At 42.0% G+C, this 18,591-nt stretch overlaps 1 protein-coding gene across 2 annotated transcripts in view; it reads right to left on the reverse strand.

Moving 5' to 3' along the window:
- The window catches only part of WASF3 (WASP family member 3), a 74,392-nt gene that overhangs the window by 38,859 nt on the left and 16,942 nt on the right, over positions 1 to 18,591 (reverse strand). For both annotated transcript variants that reach the window (XM_054847671.1, XM_054847679.1), the window contains exon 2: positions 11,964 to 12,056. The gene's annotated coding sequence lies outside the window, so the exon portion shown is untranslated. The remainder of the gene's footprint in view (positions 1 to 11,963; positions 12,057 to 18,591) is intronic.

Below are 18,591 nucleotides of genomic sequence, written 5' to 3' on the forward strand. Positions count from 1 at the left end.
GTAACATGTTTTGATACAGTAATGTTGGCTTACAAAACCTTGTTTGCAGCATTACAGAGATTTCCTCGTTACACATACAGTAACTACCATTATGAGACAAATAAGCTACTATAAAAGCATAGTGAGTCTCAGACCAAATACAGCAGTTAGTCTTCTCTAAAAATCTCTTTTCAAGACTTGAAGACTGAAAAGCTGTGTTCCATGAAATCTGGCATTGTATCAACAGATCTCCAAGGAGCTGGCAGGGTAGAAGTGCTCCAGAAACCAGCTTCAAGAAGGAGGAAAAAAAAAAGAAAAAAAAAAAGCATTCTTACCATGTATAATCAATCACTAAAAGGAAGCTTAAGCAACTTTTTTTCCCCCCAGCTAAAATCATCAAATCTTAGCTAAGATTACTGGGGATGCAGAGGTTACCAAAGATAATTCTAAATAATTTTTAAAGTCTACTTTCTTCCAGCATTCCAAATCAGTGCATTTAAATACCCATTGTGGAACCTGTTGTAAACACAAGTCTTTCTATCTTTCTCCGATATATACATGTATATGTCTTTAAAACGTAAACACAGATTTTCAAGAGTCAGAACGTAATTTCAGAACCTAAGATTGAACATTTGGAAGTATCATATTGACTAACACTTACCTCTGTAATTCTTCTCTTTTAGGCAATGCCAAGTGTGGATGAATTGGGAGGAAAAATAGTCTAATAGTATCACATAGTATAATAAAAGCAGAACTGAACAAAATGCATGGAGTTCACAAGAAAGAGCGCAGCACCATCCATCAGTGCTTTTCCACTTGTGGACCTCTGGGCATGTTCAAAGACTTCAAAAGGAATTAGGAACAGTAACTACGGTTAAAGACTACATTAGCAAGTTGTGTGGTACAATAGGAGCAGAGACATCTGCAGAGCAGAATAGTTGGTGCTGATGATCCTGTGTCCATCTTATATATGTCCGTTTTTATTTGGTAGGGAAGCAGGAATATTTGTTCCAAACTAGCTCTCACCCAATCTCATGGTCCATTAGATGCTGAACACAGTCAGGTATGCTCACAGAGAGCACCTTCTGGTTTTAGACTTATCAGAAAAGACTTCATTTATTCCATAACTGGGGAGTTTGCATCATAAACATACTCCTGGATCCAAACCAAAACGATAGCATAATGCACCCTAAAATGCCTGTTGTGCTAGCATGTTTTAATTCTCTACATAAAGGCTGAAAAACAACAAGTTTATTTTGGTTTAATTTTACAAAGACAAGGTGGAGGAAAAGAGGCAAATACCTTGGGAAAAAAAAAATCTTAAGGTTGAAAACTTGAGAGACAGTATTTTTTAATTATGGCTCCCTCCAATATTTATGAATGAAGGCTCCATGGGAAAGGAGGGAATAAAGACACTTACTCTGCACAAGAGTCAGAGCTTCATCTATCCTCCCCCTCCCTGTGATGCACTCAGCCACCCAAGGCTTGGGGAAGGACCTCACCTTCCTGTGTTGAGTTTGCATGGCAAGGTTTTGGTAGCGGGGCAGGGGGGCTACAGGGGTGGCTTCTGTGAGAAGCTGCTAGAAACTTCCCCTGTGTCTGATAGAGCCAATGCCAGCCGGCTCCAAGGACCTGCCACTGGCCAAGGCCGAGCCAATCAGAACCTCTGTGATAACATATTTAAGAAGGAAAAAACAGTTAGAGAGCACTTTTGCAGCCAGAGAGAGGAGTGAGAAGATGTAAGCAGCTCTGCAGACACCAAGGTCAGTGCAGAAGGAGGGGCAGGAGGAGCTCCAGGCGCCGGAGCAGAGATCCCCCTGCAGCCCATGGTGAAGACCATGGTGAAGCAGGCTGTTCCCCTGCAGCCCATGGAGGAAGGATGAGGGGGTGTAGAGATTCCACCTGCAGCCCGTGGAGGATCCCACGCTGGAGCAGGTGGAGGCACCTGAAGGAGGCTGTGGCCCTGTGGGAAGCCCACGCTGGAGCAAGTTCCTGGCAGGACCTGTGGACCCGTGGAGAGAGAAGCCCACGCCAGAGCAGGTTTGGTGGCAGGACTTGTGACCCCGTGGGGGACCCACACTGGAGCAGTCTGCTCCTGAAGGTCTGCACCCCGTGGGAGAGACTCACGTTGGAGAAGTTCGTGAAGGACTGTCTCCCGTGAGAGGGACTCCATGCTGGAGCAGGGGAACGATGAGAGGAGTCCTCCCCCTGAGGATGAAGGAGCAGCAGAAACACCGTGTGATGAAATGACCGTAACCCCCATTCCCTGTCCCCCTGAGGGCGGGGGGAGGGTGGAGGTTGAAGCCGGGAGTGAAGTTGAGCCTGGGAAGATGGGAGGGGTGGGGGGAGGTGTTTTAAGAGTTGATTTTATTTCTCACTCCTCCACTCTGTTTTGCCTAGTAATAAATTAGATGAATTCCCTCTCTAAGTTCGGTCTGTTTTGCTCATGACAATAATTAGTGAGTGATCTCTCCCTGTCCTTATCTTGACCCATAAGCTTTTCGTTATACTTTTTCTCCCCTATCTAGTGAATGAGGGGAGCGATAAATTGGCTCTGGTGGGCACCTGGCTCCCAGCCAGGGTCAACCCACCACACTCCCCCAATAGCTGGGCTCAACCACATACCAAATTCCTGGCAATACAGCCAACTAAAACCCACTGAAGGAGGAACAGACGGCCTAAGCCTAGCAAGGTGGCAACTGCAAAATAGCATCAGAAAACTTATTACGGTGCGGTTGCATGATACCTGTATTACTACAGTATCTGTACACCTTGACATTAAATTTACTCCCCAAACTTGAGAAAGGCAAGAAGCAACATCTCAATTATACGTTATATGCGCAGTTGAGAGGCACGAAGATACTTGATGACACTGGCAGGCACATAAGGCCTGTAGAAGGATCAGAAATCAGACCTAGATCAGCACCTCCCTTTCCGCTACCCCTCACGTGGAAGTTGCAGACAGTGATAAAGTCACCCCTCAGTACCCTCTTCTCCAAGTTGAACAAATCTAGTATCCTTAACTGCTCCTCCTACGTCATGCCCTCTAGTCCTAGCCCACCTTATTGGTAGGAATACAGACCTATGACACTGAGGAGCTCAAAGCTGTTGCAATTTTCTGTCACCCTCTGCTGCCATATTTCCCAAAATCACACAGGAATCCCACCAAACTCTGAGAAGGCCAACTAATCTTACTGAATAGAAGAAAATAGATGTTTTTTATGTATTTATTACTCAGGCTCACAGAGACATCTGTCATGTTGCAAGGACTGTATTACATGGTATCTCATGTATGCATTACAAATTCTGTTTATCTTGTTAGCCACATAATTAGTTCATGCCTGCATCGTTTCCATCTTTTTCATAAAAATACGTTTTTGGTCAATGCTAACATGGTATACGTTGATTTCTGCAGTTTGTTCACAAAAAGAAAAAACAGCATATACCTATAAATATTTAAGATCAAATTAATTTTAAAAGCATAAAGCATTAAAGGATTTTTTTAAATAAATATACAGTATTCTGAAAGAGGAGGGTGGATAGAAACTCAGAAAAAAATTGGTATCCTCTTCACAAGTCATGAATCTGATGAAAGGTACCATCACATCTCAAGAAAAGCAGTTGCTCTTTGCTCCTGGTAAATTGTGAAGGTCCCTTTTTTCTTTTCCAAGAGAGCAAGATGGAATCAAGGATAAATCATTAAAAAACAAACAAAAAAAAAATCAAAGGAGCCTATTCTCCATATGTTTTGGATCTAAAAGGTCTTAATTCTTACAGCTCACAGAGAATGTAACATTTCTTTACTTGCTTCCCATTACTTTAACCATAAATGTCATAAAATAATATACAAATAGACTGCATGTTGAACTGATCATATTCATATTTCATAATTTCAGAAACACCCATCTATCTAAATTCAGTAGCCAAACACCTGAAGAGAAACCGCTCAGTTTTATACTGATGTATTGGGTTTGCATGGCAAGGTTCTGGTAGCAGGTCGGGGCCTACAGGGGTGGCTTCTGGGAGAAGCTGCTAGAAGCTTCCCCCATGTCCGACAGAGCCAATGCCAGCTGGCTCCAAGACGGACCTGCCGCTGGCCAAGGCCGAGCCCATCAGCAATGGTGGTAGTGCGTCTGGGGTAACAGAGTTAAGAAGGGCGGGTGGGGGGGGGGGGGAGTGCAGAGAATAGCAAGAGCATTTGCACCCAGGGATAGGAGTGGCCATATGTGATAGGAACAACTCTGCAGACACCCAGGTCAGTGAAGAACGAGGGACAGGAGGTGCTCCAGGCACCAGAGCAGATTCCCCTGCAGCCCCTGGAGAAGACCATGATGATTCAGGCTGTCCCCATTCAGCCCATCCCCCTGCAGCCCATGGTGGAGCAGATATCCATCTGCAGCCCACGGAGGACCCCACACCAGAGCAGGTAGGTGCACCCGAAGGAGGCTGTGACCCCATGGGAAGCCCACACTGGAACAGGCTCCTGGCAGAACCTGTGGCCCCACAGAGAGAGGAGCCCAGGCTGGAGCAGGTTTGCTGGCAGGACTTGTGACCCTGTGGGGGACCCACGCTGGAGCAGTGCATGAAGAACTGCAGCCTGTGGGAAGGACTCATGTTGGAGAAGTTGGTGGAAGACTGTCTCCTGTGGGAGGGACCTCATGCTGAAGCAGAAGAAGAATGTGAGGAGTCCTCCTCCTGAGGAGGAAGGAGCAGCAGAGACAACATGCGATGAACTGACCACAACCCCCATTCCTCATCCCTCTGTGCCACTGGGGAGGGGAGAAGGGAGAGACATTGGGAGTGAAGTTAAGCCCAGGAAGAAATGGGGGGAGGAGGTGGTGGTGTGTGGTTTTAAGATTGGGGTTTATTTCTCATTATTCTGCTCTTATTGGTAGTAAACAAGTACAGGCTACTGTCCTTATCTTGACACATGAGTCTTTCATTGTATTTCCTCTCCCCTGTCCAGCTGAGGAGGGCAGTGATAGAGCAGCTCTGGTGAGCACCTGGTGTCCAGCCATAGCCAACCCACCAAAACTGAGATTTTTGTACCGAGTTTTATACTGGTAAGATGCCCTGCCCACATTTTAGAGCCATAGTCCAACCTTTTTCTTCTTTATAGGAGCCCTACTGACAGTGCTTTCTCTTCTCCTTCACTTCTAGCACCACTGCCTTTTGCACACTTTACACTCCAGCTATCAACATAGCAAGGAAGACAGTTGTGTCCTTCCCACATCCTATAGCTGCTTTCCTCTATCAGGGAGTTTACAGCTTGGACTCTGCTTTGCACACCTCGCTTTTGGCAGTATCTTACCTCACTACTTTAGAAGTTGCCAGCTGGTCCAGTTGGTAACTAAGGGGAGAAGTATTAGTTTATACTTCTAAGTACCCTTTCCCCTCCCTCATAGTTTTACATCCCAGTGTTTGCCTACAAGGCCTATTTGGTACAAAACCTTAATTTTATTTTTTTTTTATTAGGACTGTTTACTAGTCATAGACAGATTCTAAAGACTCTTAGTCTCAAAAAAAAAGTGCAATAACTAAAAGAATGGGATAGGGTAGTTGCTCATCCCTCTTTCCTATCCACTCCCCACAGACTTCCTGAACTCCTCTCCCAGCCTAAGGGTAAAATAACTTATTCAAATACTGTGGTTTTATTTGAATATGAAAACTCCTCAGATAGGCCCCATAACATACATCAACTCTTTCCACAAACCCTCAGGACTAGATGCAGCTTCTTCCCAAATCATGGGGAAAATGTACCTAGCTAACTAAATGCTGGCAGGCTTCAGATCAAGCAGCTGCCTGCAGATTCTCGGTGCCTTTTTTTTTTTTTTTTTTTTTAAGTATAAGGAGCCATTAATACCTATTTTTAAACTGTTTTAATGCATAGCTGAGACATCTACATAAAGAAGCTATGTAGCTGCAACCAGATGAACAGTTTAAGAGCAGACTGTTTAATCCTATGAATATACAAACTGCACAGAAAAAATGAAGAAGCTTTACAAGTTAGTTTTATTTACAAGCAAAGGTATATGACTGCAATGAGTATCGCCAAAACATGCTTTGATTTTATTCCTGACATTAAAGCGGAAAGGGAAACCTTCTAGATCCTAATGATCATTGCGGTCTCTTATGAACTTAGAGCAGCTTGAAATTAATTTCAATACCTATTTCCAAAAAATGTTATCATTTTCCCCCATTCCAGTTCCACAACGGTAAGTCCTGAAATTTGCCATGAGTTTCCTTCAAAATATTTTACATAATGGACCAATATACTTTTAATATTGATCTGTCATTAAATTGTTTTGAATAAAAAAGTTTCCTAGAAGTAGATGTTCATTCTTAACACCAGTAAGTAGATTTTGAACCTAAACATACTGAAGTGAAAAAAATGGAAAATTAAATCTTGGAATGTTGACGTCCAGGATGTTTTTGTTTCTCTTTAAAGAGAAACAAAGATGCAGAATTCTGAAGTGAGCTTACTGTAAATCTGCCTCCATCCCACCACTGCTGTTGCTGTTATCCTGGTAATAAAACATTCTTCTGTGGAATGCAATTATTAGTTTATACGCCATTGAGCTGTCAAGATCCCACAATCCAAGAGGAACAGATTTCGTGACCATGGCTGTAGCCAGCTGGCTGCTGAGCAAGAAGAGGACAGCTATTGCCACCTCTATGATGAGGCTCCAGGAGGCAATGCTGCGGTTGTCCGCACCCTGCCTGCAGCTATTTGAGAATCACAAACCGAGCAAAACTAGTGCAATTGCATTGGAGACCAGAGTTTTTGTGGACTGATAGGGCAACTAACACCAGGCACAAGCACATTGGCTCTGATTCTCAAGGACTGTAATTTAAAGTTATCCATGATTTCATGGATCTTCGGTACACCCCACCAAATTATGTAACAAACCCATCAATAGTGACATTGCTCTTAGCTACACTTTCAAATAGTCAATGCAGTCTCGGCAGACTACAAGCTGCACGTATGGAAAAAAAATGAAGCCATTAGAGACTAATCTACACACAGTTCAAGAAGCAATTTAACTACATCAGTTTAAATTTAGAAACTGATTTAGTTAATCATTGCACAGACAACCAAGATTTAAACCTCATCTCCAAGCACAAGCTGCATAATTCAGAAAGGAAGTTACTATGATGTCAATCATAGAAAAAGTTCAGAGAACAGGCTGTATTTATTCACATTGAAGTAGCACTGAATTTCCCAAAGTATCAGTGATAATGAAGAATATTTCTGTATGTGTTCATATCGCTGTCTTGAAAACATGATGGGCATGCTAAGGCTCTTACTGCACAGATGTCAGTTTTACCAAATTACTCCTCCTTGTGTATTAACATCAAATCCATTTTGCCAGGCTGCAATTTAAAAATAAAGTCCTGCAACAACATGCAGTCAAGTCCAAAACATAAAGTGCACACTAAATAGAGTTTAACCCAAGACAGGAAAGAGTTGAGCCCAAATATTCAGCCTCTTGTAATATCAAAGTCAGACAGAAAACAAGAAAAGCTCATGGAAAATGCACGTATCTCTTAATTACGATCAGAATCTGTGATCAGACTTCTCTATGATGTTTTAAGTCAGTCTCTCCCAAAACCAGTTCCATCTCATTTTGGCTTTACCATTTGTAAGGCAAGGATTCTGGGATACTTTCTCTCTCCTTTGAGGCCTTTTTTCTCCTCAGACCATTTGGGAAACATTGTGCTACTTGTCCACTTGTCCCCCCATCCACTGCTATACAGTTAGTCACCTTCAATTTTCAGCTGGCTGAGAAGTCCAAAAACCTTCTGCCATTCTCAAGAAGACTATTCCTCTCTCCTGCCCAACCTACCTTTTGCATTCACTCTCTCCTATTCTGAAAAGCTTCTTTCCTTCAGGGAAAATGCAAATTGTAGTCTTCTGAAGAAAAAACTTAGAGGAAACTTTTCTTAATAGTTTGTTTTAGATCAAGAATTTGAACGCAACTGGGGAAAGCCAGCACAGATTCACCAAGGGCAAATTGTGCTTGACAAACCTGATCACCTTCTACGACAAAGTAACCTACTTGGTTGATGTGGGATGAGCAGTAGACATTATCTACCTGGATTTCTCCAAGGCTTTTGATGCAGTTCCCCACAGCCTCCTCCTAGAGAAACTGATGAGTTATAGTCTAGACAAGTGGTCCACGCAGTGGGTGAGGAACTGGCTGACAGGCTGCACCCAGAGGGTGGTGGTAAATAGGTGCTTTTCAAACTGGCAACCTGTCACAAGTGGGGTCCGCCAGGGATCAATACTGGCCCCAACAGTGTTTAATATCTTCATAAGTGATCTGGATGATGAGATAAAGCGTACCCTGATGAAGTTTGTGGATGATACCAAACTGAGTGGGGATGCGGACACTTTGGAAGGGAGAGTCACCCTGCAGGAAGACCTGGATAGGCTGGAAGAGTGGGCTAACAGGAACCTTACAAAGTTCAATAAGGACAAATGTTGAGGTCTTGCACCTGGGAAAACATAATCTGGGAGTGCAGCACAGGCTGGGATCTACCTGGCTGGGGAGCAGCTCTGTGAAAAGGGACCCGGGGATCCTGGAGGACAATGATGAGTGAACGGCGTGCTGCTGCGGCAAAGAAAGCCAACAGGGCGCAGGGCTGCATCAACAAGGGCATCACCAGCAGAGGTAAAGAAGTCATTATCCCACTCTACTCAACGCTTGTCAGGCCACACCTGGAATACTGTGTTCAGTTTTGGTCCCCAATATACAAAGAAAACATTGTAACTACATTGGACACTTAAGATTCAGCTGGATGGGGTGCTGGGCCACCTTGTCTGGACAGGCGAAGAAAAGTTGGACCAGATGATCCTTGAGGTCCCTTCCAACCTGGTATTCTATGATTCTATGATAAGAATTTAAGTTACTAAATCATTCTATAGTTTGCCAGCCACAAAGGATACAGGTTATGTGACTGAAGAGTCTGATAGTACAGGCAAAAGTCTTTGCTAAATTTGGTTTAACCCTGACTAAAAACTATCTAGGTTGCTTTCACAATAGAAGTATTTCTAAAGACTGGAACAGTCTTATCCACGCAGCATCACAAATATCATTTTAACATCTTTCTTCAAAATATATAACTGAATATGCAACATTTTTATATGCCAAACTAACTATAAACATGTATTTCTTAGAACTGCTTGTATGTGATGACCAAGGAGTTGTTCTGTCCGTCCAGTGAATTGACATCTGGGGCTGGTAAACATCAGGGTCCTTTTTCAAGCCCTGCACTTGGTATTTCCTTCCTGACTATACACTCCCTAACTTTCTTTGTGGAAAACACTTTTGTAGTGTAGTGTTGCAGGATTCCAATGGAAGTTTAGAAAAACCAGTGCATGCTACTTAATACAGGATGGCATGTTAAGGAATCTGCAGCTTTCACAAACATGAACAGTTGTATTTTATTCTGAGCAACTTGACAACTTTTGAGGGCATTTACATTAGCAAAACACACTAGAAAATCCAGAGAATCAAGAAAAGACAAGGCACAATTATAAACCAAGTGACAAAATGACTTGATTTAAAATGAAAATGCCTTACTATGCATGTAACATAGGCAAATTAAGCCATTTAAATGTTTAATTATGAATGGTAACTTAAATTCTTTGAAACAGAAATTTAAGGAGAGTTTCCAAATTGTATGTCCTATTAGAACATTTGTGATACATGAGTGATCAGTGTTCAACCAAGAATTCGAGTTTATTGTGTTTACTAAAATTAGTTTTTAATGTTTTTTTAAAAAAGTCAGAGTGATTTTCAAGTATGTTCAGCATTCTGCCTTTTAATAACCTTCAGCTACATTAAACTCCAGACTATTAAACACTAGATACATTTGAATTAAACTCTACATGAACATTGTGCTTAACCTGCACAAAGAAACAGAAAAATATTTGATAATACTGCACTGAGTATGAACAACGAATATTTCAAAATATTTTTAAGTTTCATGAATAAATACAGCTTAGGTAAAGTATTCGTAAACCTAGGTTCTTATTCATGTAACAACTAATCTCTACGACCTCTCAAAAAAAACCAGCAAGCAATTATGTTCCCATGCAGCATGAAATGCAATTGAAATACAACAGTGTTGTAACAACCGTTAAGCCTATAGTATAAAAAAAAGAAACACTGGAAGTTAAAATATGACAGCAGTGCCTTTTTTAATCCCAAGAGCAGGAAAAGAGGTCTGTAAAGCCAGCTACTAGAGAGACCATAAACCTGGGGACCAGATACTGGAGAGATCAGGGGTCTCAAAATCAGCTACTGGAGCGACTATAGCTATGGATTAAGTACTGAAGAGACCTCTGTGTGTGCACACCTATGTGACAACAGGACACCTCAGGACACTGTAAATACATATATTAAGATGAATAAATCTCACTGTTTCATTAAATAAGAAGCGATATACTAATCCAATAATCTAGTGGTGAAGCATATTTTCAGTCTTTGATATGTCCATTTGGTTTACCAAATTTTTTGCAGACTACTTACTTTCCCTGACACATCCTCCGCCTTTGAAATTTACAGCAAGTGATCTTTTTTCCTAAACAATTTCAGTATATGTCCATCAAGTTACCTTACCATTTAATGGGAACGGCAGGAGAGGCAGAAGGGGGAAAGAATAGGTTTTCTTTCATCCCTCTTCAAAGGCTGTTGCCATATCTTTCACATTTCTGTGCGCACCATATTGCTTCCCCTTCCCTTCATCCCTCATGATAAAGTTTCTTAATTGACATTGTGAATGCATGCATAGGTAGCCGAGTTTTCCAGCACTCCTTTGAGTTTGTTCTCATTTCAGGTGCAATCTCTTTCAGAAAACTCAAGATACTTATCAGCATATATATCGAACTCAAAATTAAAATAAGCATATGTGAGGGGATAAAGCATGCCAAAGGATCATAGCCAGCGTTATAGCCAGGGTCATAACCAGGGTCAGCTCTGGGACATAGACAAAGTCAACAGTATCCTAAAGCACCACTGCATACTTTGCTTATTTTGGAGACCTTGAAGCTAGGCTGGCTGTAGTTTCTGCCAAAGGTGGCACTGTGGTGTGCCATGCAGAAAGAAAGCAGGGTCTCCTACAAGTAGCTAATACTACTTTTAACCTCCTCATCCTCTCGGAAGAACAACAAACCTGCTCTCCAGCTGCTTTTGTTGCTCAAAAGGTTTCTCTTTCCCACTGCAGAAGCAGACAAGTTGCAGCCCCCTAAAAAACCCCCACACGATTATAATCAGCTTTACTTATTCTAACAAAATTGTCTGCACTTTGGCAGTAGTCCTTCATTAGCACCATCCAGTGTGGCCCACATCTTATTTCACAGAGTGAAGGAAGTGCTACACAGCTGTTTTCATATTCTTCCACCAACGCAACAGGTATTCCTCATCTAAAAGTCTGGGGTGCATCACAGCTGAGAGATTGGGGGGCAGGGGGATTTTTCCCCACAAAGCTAGTTTAATATCAATAAATATAAATCTTTTATTATCCTTTGCACTTTGAGGCAAACAGTCAAACATTTAACCTCAGCAGATTTAGTTTAAATCTCTAAGACAACACATCAGCAAAGCACAGATTATACAGGGTAAAAGTAATTAACAGATGCAAATTTATAAATCCAGTATCTCATGAACATCCATGAATAAAGTAAATTTATTTCTGTTTTCTACACAATAAGATTAGTGTTTAAAGGATACTAGTCTCCTGGGCTAGCAGTGTTTCTGACATTTGTTTCAGGGCCCAATACAGCATATATTTGACATCACAAAAATATAAGCCTCCTTCCCAATGCTAACTCAAAACCTTCTGGACAGTTTCCAAACTTCATCATTGGTCTTCAGTTTAAGGACTTACAAATAGCTTTGAAAACTGTGGTAACATTCACACAAATGCAAAGTAAGTGACAAGGTTTGTTCGAATAAGCACTCCCTTGAACAACTTACCATTTAAAAAAGGGAGTAGACAATGTCCTTTCTGTTTACACGTTTGAGAAGACAGCTGTTCTGTAACTTGCTAGCACATTCAGGTGGCTTTATCTGCAAACAAAGACAAATTTCAACTTTGCTTTTCAATAACAGAATAACTAAAGATAGGCATTAAAAAAAAATCAAGCTCAGTGATCAGTTAAAACAACTTACTAAAACATGTACGAGTAGAACCTAGACGTACTAGATTCATTTTTCAAACTGGAAATACCTGCAGAAAAGGCAACACTTACCTGCTTAAAGACCGTGGGGATGGAAAAATGTAAGACAATAGCCCATAGTAAAGCATAATAAAATACCAGGTTTGAGTCCCTCTGAGATACTTCACAGTAAATTAAATATTACTAAATAAAACCCACTAAAACAAAACAAACACACAAAAAAGCAATGAGAATGTCTTGCAAGAATGAAGTATTGAGATGTTTCCACGAAAATATTACTAGCATCAAGAGAATATTCTGACTTACAGATGAACATCTAGTCATACGCTAAATTTGTATAAATTAAGTTTTTGTGGTTAAAACATAGCTGCCCTTTCTGCAAGAACTGTACAAAGATGATGTGTAAACTAGATAATTTGATCACAATAGACTAATATTACAGCCATATTTTTAAAGGCTGCTGCTATACATTCCTTGATGGAACTTGATTAGACATTTTAGACCATAAAAATTTACAACAGAGATAAAAAAAACTTCTCTGTTTCAAGGACACATTTATAAAACAGGATTTATAACCAAGCCAAAGCATCTAGAAGAGCACGACACTGTTAAAGTCACCGCACACAGTTTCTCAAAGGCAAGACATTGGTGTCTTAGACAACATCTCTTGTTCACTGCCACCACTGTAAGTTTCCTTCATTCTCCCTCAAAATATTAGAGCTTTAACATCATGGTGATCTTCAGGGTCTTTTCCAACCTCAATGATTCTATGATGTCCCCACCTCAATTCCAATAAGCACTGGTGCAGAGGCCACCTATTCTAGACATAATAATGCCCCCCAGTTAGCTTGCTACCAAGATCTACCAGTTGGCCAAGGCCTTGGTCCTCACTTAAGTGTTTTACATCCTTACAGAAGGAACTGTTCTGAAGTTACGCTTTATAAAAAGCTCAGGTACGTATAGTTCATTCACACTCGAGCGGTGTCCCTATCTTATCACCAGGATAGATGGGGAAGAAGGTGCCTTCCAAACGCATCTTCACAATTCTGATTAAAATTATGTCAGGCAGGATCCTATTAACCTAAGCGATTTGAACCAACAGTGATTTATTTAAGTATACCTGTGGTTCAAGAAACAGTAAATCTGCTTTATAGAATTAACACTAGATTGAAAAACATGACAGAATAGATCTCAGAGCACTAGCCTAGTACAAGGTGACTGGAACTTTATACAGAACTCAAACCCTCTAGTGCTATCAGGGTGGCTGAGAATATATTTACACACTACGTTAACCTTGGCAGCAGAGGCACCTTATGAGGTTCTTCACTGTTTCCCCACATTAGCCACTCATTCCTGTCCAAACACTGCCATTCACCACTTCCATGAGTTACATCAACACAATGTCTGTAGTGCTGCACTACATAAACAGGATCACTGAATCCAACCTGTGATGAAAGAACTCTCCAATCAGGTCAGCAATACTTGTGCCCTATACAGGGATAGGAAAGAAGCCGAGAATTACCACATGAATGGCAAGGATCAAGACTCTTGCAGAGCTTTCACAGTGAAATGAGATCAACTATCCTGACATATATTCCAGGGCTTAGTATAAAACATTACATGGTTAAAGACATGGCCAATGTCAAACAGTTTCGGTTTGTGGTTGGCTGGGTTTTTAAATGGAGTTGTTTTTGTTTTGTTTTGTTTTGTTTTTTTTAAAGTAAAATATTGTCAACACAACACCCCGGATAAGCCAGAGAAGAAATGCTGGACACTCTCACTATATGCTCAACATTTAAGACACATATTTATGATGAAAAAACATTGCAGATGCATGCAACGTGAGATACAGAAAGGAAAATGTATTTCAGTACACTATTAGCAGTCCAGCAATGTCTACACTGGCCTTACTGTGAATATACACATTCCCTTTTGTATGGATTGTTTCTTTCCCATAAAGTCTTCAAGAGGAAAAAAATCCCAACAAAAGTCATTATAAAAGATTCTTACTCATTACTAAGTACATCAGCAACTCCTCTGCCAAGTGCCCCATTTGACTCATTTGCTGACTAAATTACAGAAAGTACTTAACAGTTCCAGCAGGATAGGATTTTAGAGGTGCAGAATGTGTACAACTGACTTCTGGTTAGAAATGTATATCCAGCTGAATTTTGTTTAAAATCAACATTTTAAAACTTTCTAAACAGGACTCCTAGAAGTAAGGAGATTGTACGCAGGCAATTTGAAAAACAAGCTGTATGGCACACAGAGGATTACTTCAGAAATCCACAGGGGACAAAAACATAAAGGATTTAATGCAAAACATAACTTTTATACAGATTGAGGATTAAAAGTGTCCAAATGTAGGCCATCATCAAAATGGTGAGAAAGGATTTTTAAAGTCTGCTTTCTGGGGGAGGGGTTTTAAAACATTGTTTCATATATGAAGATCCAAAGCTTACTACTATAGGTTGAATTAAAAAGTAACTGTTTTATCAATGCATACACACAAAAAAGGAAGTGGTTTAAATCTTCAGTATTGATTTACCTTAACTTCCTGCGTGTATTCAATCTTAAACCATGCAACTAAAATCTTGGAAACTACTGTAACTCGACAGCAGACATTTGGAAAATCCGGACAGGTTCTGGAGTCTTAAAAGAGCAGAACCACACGTCAATTAGCAATCCCATCCCACTTGGTCTTAAGTATTTCTACAGTGGGATGAAGGGCTTTTCTGTAAAGACGCATACAATCATTTACTTAGAACCAAGGGGCCTTTGGGTAGCCTATCCTAAGCAGCTTTCATGAGATTCAAAGAGCTACTTCCTGCCTGTTGCCTTTCTAGCTGTTTTGATCAATCTCACACCTACAATCTAAAAAAAGATTCTCCAATCACTGACAAGTAAGTCTAGTACCTCTGAGAGGAACAAGTTTCAGCTGGCATGTCTATATTAAAATGTTTTCAAACACCTGAAAAGGTTTGCTGGCAGCATTTACCGTAAATGGTACCTATATCTTCACAATCCCAATCCCACAGTACAAGTCTTCTGTACTATCAGCCTTCTCCTTCTCCCAATATAGCCCAGCACTCTTCTCCAGAAGCTTGGCGTATACATTTTTAGAGAAAGGCTAACAGCTCCCTGCTAGCTCTACTCCCAGTGCCCAGAGATGTCTCCCTAACGCTTTGCTTGAAGGAATGCTGCTGGCTTTACATCAAAGTGGAGATCCACTTGAGCAACAATACTAAAGATGGCCCTTCCTCAGCAGAGCCGCTGTAATTTCAGTTGTTGCCCACCCAGCCAGAGAGGGATTACACAGCATAGATTGTCAGTTAATAATAGTTAATATCACGCTTAAAATAAAAAGGTCCATTAAATTCTACTTTCCGGAGCATTCAACTTGTGGATAGCAGATACTGCTACAAAGCATAAGTATCTAGACAGATCTAGACTAGATAAATAAGTACCCCAGACAGGAAGAAAATCTGTGGGCTCTTTAAATAGATTAGTCCAAGGCTAGATAGGAAAGATAGAGATACAGGCTTTTCAAGTTCACTAAAAAAACCCTGGATATGGTGACATGAGCAACACAAAAGATTGTCAGATAGCTAAGAGTCAACATTCAAAGTAAATAGTGGACTTCCTCCTGTCCCAAACAAAGCTTAAAATTTTCTTCAGCTCAAACTTCTGCATAAGTAGTAGAACATCTTGTAGTTTGTAGCCTACTGCTTCATAACATTAGAGAGAAGGGGCAGAATAAGGGAATCATGAACCAGCACAGGACACAGAAGCCCACTGAAAAAATGTTAGTCAAAAATACCACGTGTATGCATATATACCACTAAAATGAGACATCTAACTACTAAGATTGATAAATGAAATTTAGTAGGCTTCAGAATACCTGAAAAAAGGCAAATTAAACAGAACTGACGTATTTTTTAAAAAGGGAAAATATATCACATCTATAAAGAAATGCAACAGGGAAGGAGGCAGCAGCAAGGTCATACCTGGTATCTTACTCAGCACCGCCATAGCTGAACAGCCAGCTTCAATTCCATGGAATCAGAATTATACAAGTGGTCGCAGGCTGGATCAGGAAAGCGGCTACTCACCCTAGCACACCCCATCCAAGGGCAAAACATTTTTACATCTGGATCTAGCTGAAAGTAACCACTTGCATGTCGTGGTTTAGGCCCAGCCGGTAGCTGGGTGCCACGCGGCCGCTCGCTCACCCCTCCCCCAGCGGGATGGGAGAGGAGAAGTATAACAAAAGGCTTGGGTCGAGATAAGGACAGGGGGAGATCACTCACTAATTACCGTCAGGAGCAAAACAGACTGAATGTAGAGAGGAGATTCATCTAATTTATTACTAGGCAAAACAGAGTAGAGCAATGAGAAAATACAATCAAGTCTTAAAACACCTCCCCCCACCCCTCCCATCTTCCCGGGCTCAACTTCACTCCCGGCTTCAACCTCTGCCCCCCCCTCAGCGGCACAAGGGCGCAGGGAATGGGGGTTGCGGTCAGTTCAGCACACATTGTCTCTGCTGCTTCTTTGTCCTCAGGGGGAGGACTCCTCTGAACATTCCCCTGCTCCAACATGGAGTCTCTCCCACGGGCTACAGTCCTTCATGAATTGCTCCAGCGTGGGTCTCTCCCACAGGGTGCAGACCTTCAGGAGCAGACTGCTCCAGCGTGGGGTCCCCCACGGGGTCACAAGTCCTGCCACCAAACCTGCCCTGGCATGGGCTCCCCAGGTCCGGCCAGGAACTTGCTCCAGTGTGGGCTTCCCACAGGGCCACAGCCTCCTTCAGGTGCCTCCACCTGCTCCAGCGTGGGGTCCTCCACAGGCTGCAGGTGGAATCTCTACACCCCCTCATCCTTCCTCCATGGGCTGCAGGGGGACAGCCTGCTTCACCATGGGCTGCAGGGGGATCTCTGCTCCGGTGCCTGGAGCACCTCCTGCCCCTCCTTCTGCACTGACCTTGGTGTCTGCAGAGTTTCTTAACATCTTCTCACTCCTCTCTCCAGCTGCAAAAGCTTTTTTAACTGTTTTGTTTGCCTTCTTAAATATGTTATCACAGAGGTGCTGATTGGCTTGGCCTTGGCCAGCGGCGGGCCCGTCTTGGAGCTGGCTGGCATTGGCTCTATCAGACACAGGGGAAGCTTCTAGCAGCTTCTCACAGAAGCCACCCCTGTAGCCGCCCTGCTACCAAAACCTTGCCACACAAAACCCAACACATTGCATCACTCAATGGTTAATTCAGATTCAATGTTTGGAGAATAGAAGGCACATCCTTCACCCCAGCAGACAGAACAATGCTTTGTAGTATAGACCTGGGCTCATGGAAAAAAAAAAAATCTCAACTTCCCCATAATTACATTCTCCTCAGACACCACATCCTTTGTTCAACCTCATCTGAGATATGGAGCTTGCTTCCTTTGTAAACTGCTCTATGATCCCTTAAAAGACTTAAGTACATGCTAAAGAAAACACTGGACCAATACTTGTTGAAGACAGTCATCTGAATAATAGAAATGAAGAAAAAGCAGAGGCATTCAATGCTTTTTTTTGTCTCAGTCTTTAATAATACTGATAGACGTTGGGCTGCCCGGTCCCCTGAGTCAGAGGACCATGAGCCTGGTAACACTGACTTTCCAGTTGTGGACACTGAAATTGTAAGGCACCAGCTGTGTCAGTTGAACGTTCACAAGTCACATGGGGCCTGACTGGATTCATCCCAGAGTTCTGAAGGAGCTAGCAAATGTTATGGCAGGACCCCTCTTGATCATCTACCAAAGGTCTTGGGGTCTGGGGAGGTCCCCGCTGACTGGAAGCTAGTCAATGTTATTCCAATTTACAAAACAGGTGTGAGGGAAGACCCAGAGAACTACAGATGTGTTAGTGTAATCTCAGTTCTTGGAAAAATTATGGAAAAGATTATACTGGGGACTATTGAAAGACATTTAAAGAATAATGCAATCATCAAGCACAGTCAACATGAGTTCACAAAAGGAAAGTCATGTTTCACTAATTTTATATCCTTCTATGATAAGGTCGCCCACTTAGTGGATGAGGGAGAGATGGTAGATCTAGTTTTTCCAGATTTTAGTAAGGCTTTTACTGTCCCTCACAGCATCCTTCTGGACAAGTTGTCCAACTGTGGGATGAGCAGGTTCACAGTGTGCTGGATAAAGAGCTGGCTGAAGGGCAGAGCTCAAAGGGTTGTAGTGAATGGGGCTACATCTGGCTGGCGAGTGGTCACCAGCGGTGTTCCTCAGGGTTTAATTCTAGGGCCGGTTCCGCTCAATATATTTATCAACGATCTGGATGCAAGAGTTAAACACACCATTAGCAAGTTTGCTGATGATACCACACTGGGAGGTGCTGTTGACTGTCTTGAGGAACAAGATGCCTTGCAGAGG

Source organism: Grus americana, chromosome 1 (assembly GCF_028858705.1).
Source record: "Grus americana isolate bGruAme1 chromosome 1, bGruAme1.mat, whole genome shotgun sequence".
Lineage (NCBI taxonomy): Eukaryota > Metazoa > Chordata > Aves > Gruiformes > Gruidae > Grus > Grus americana.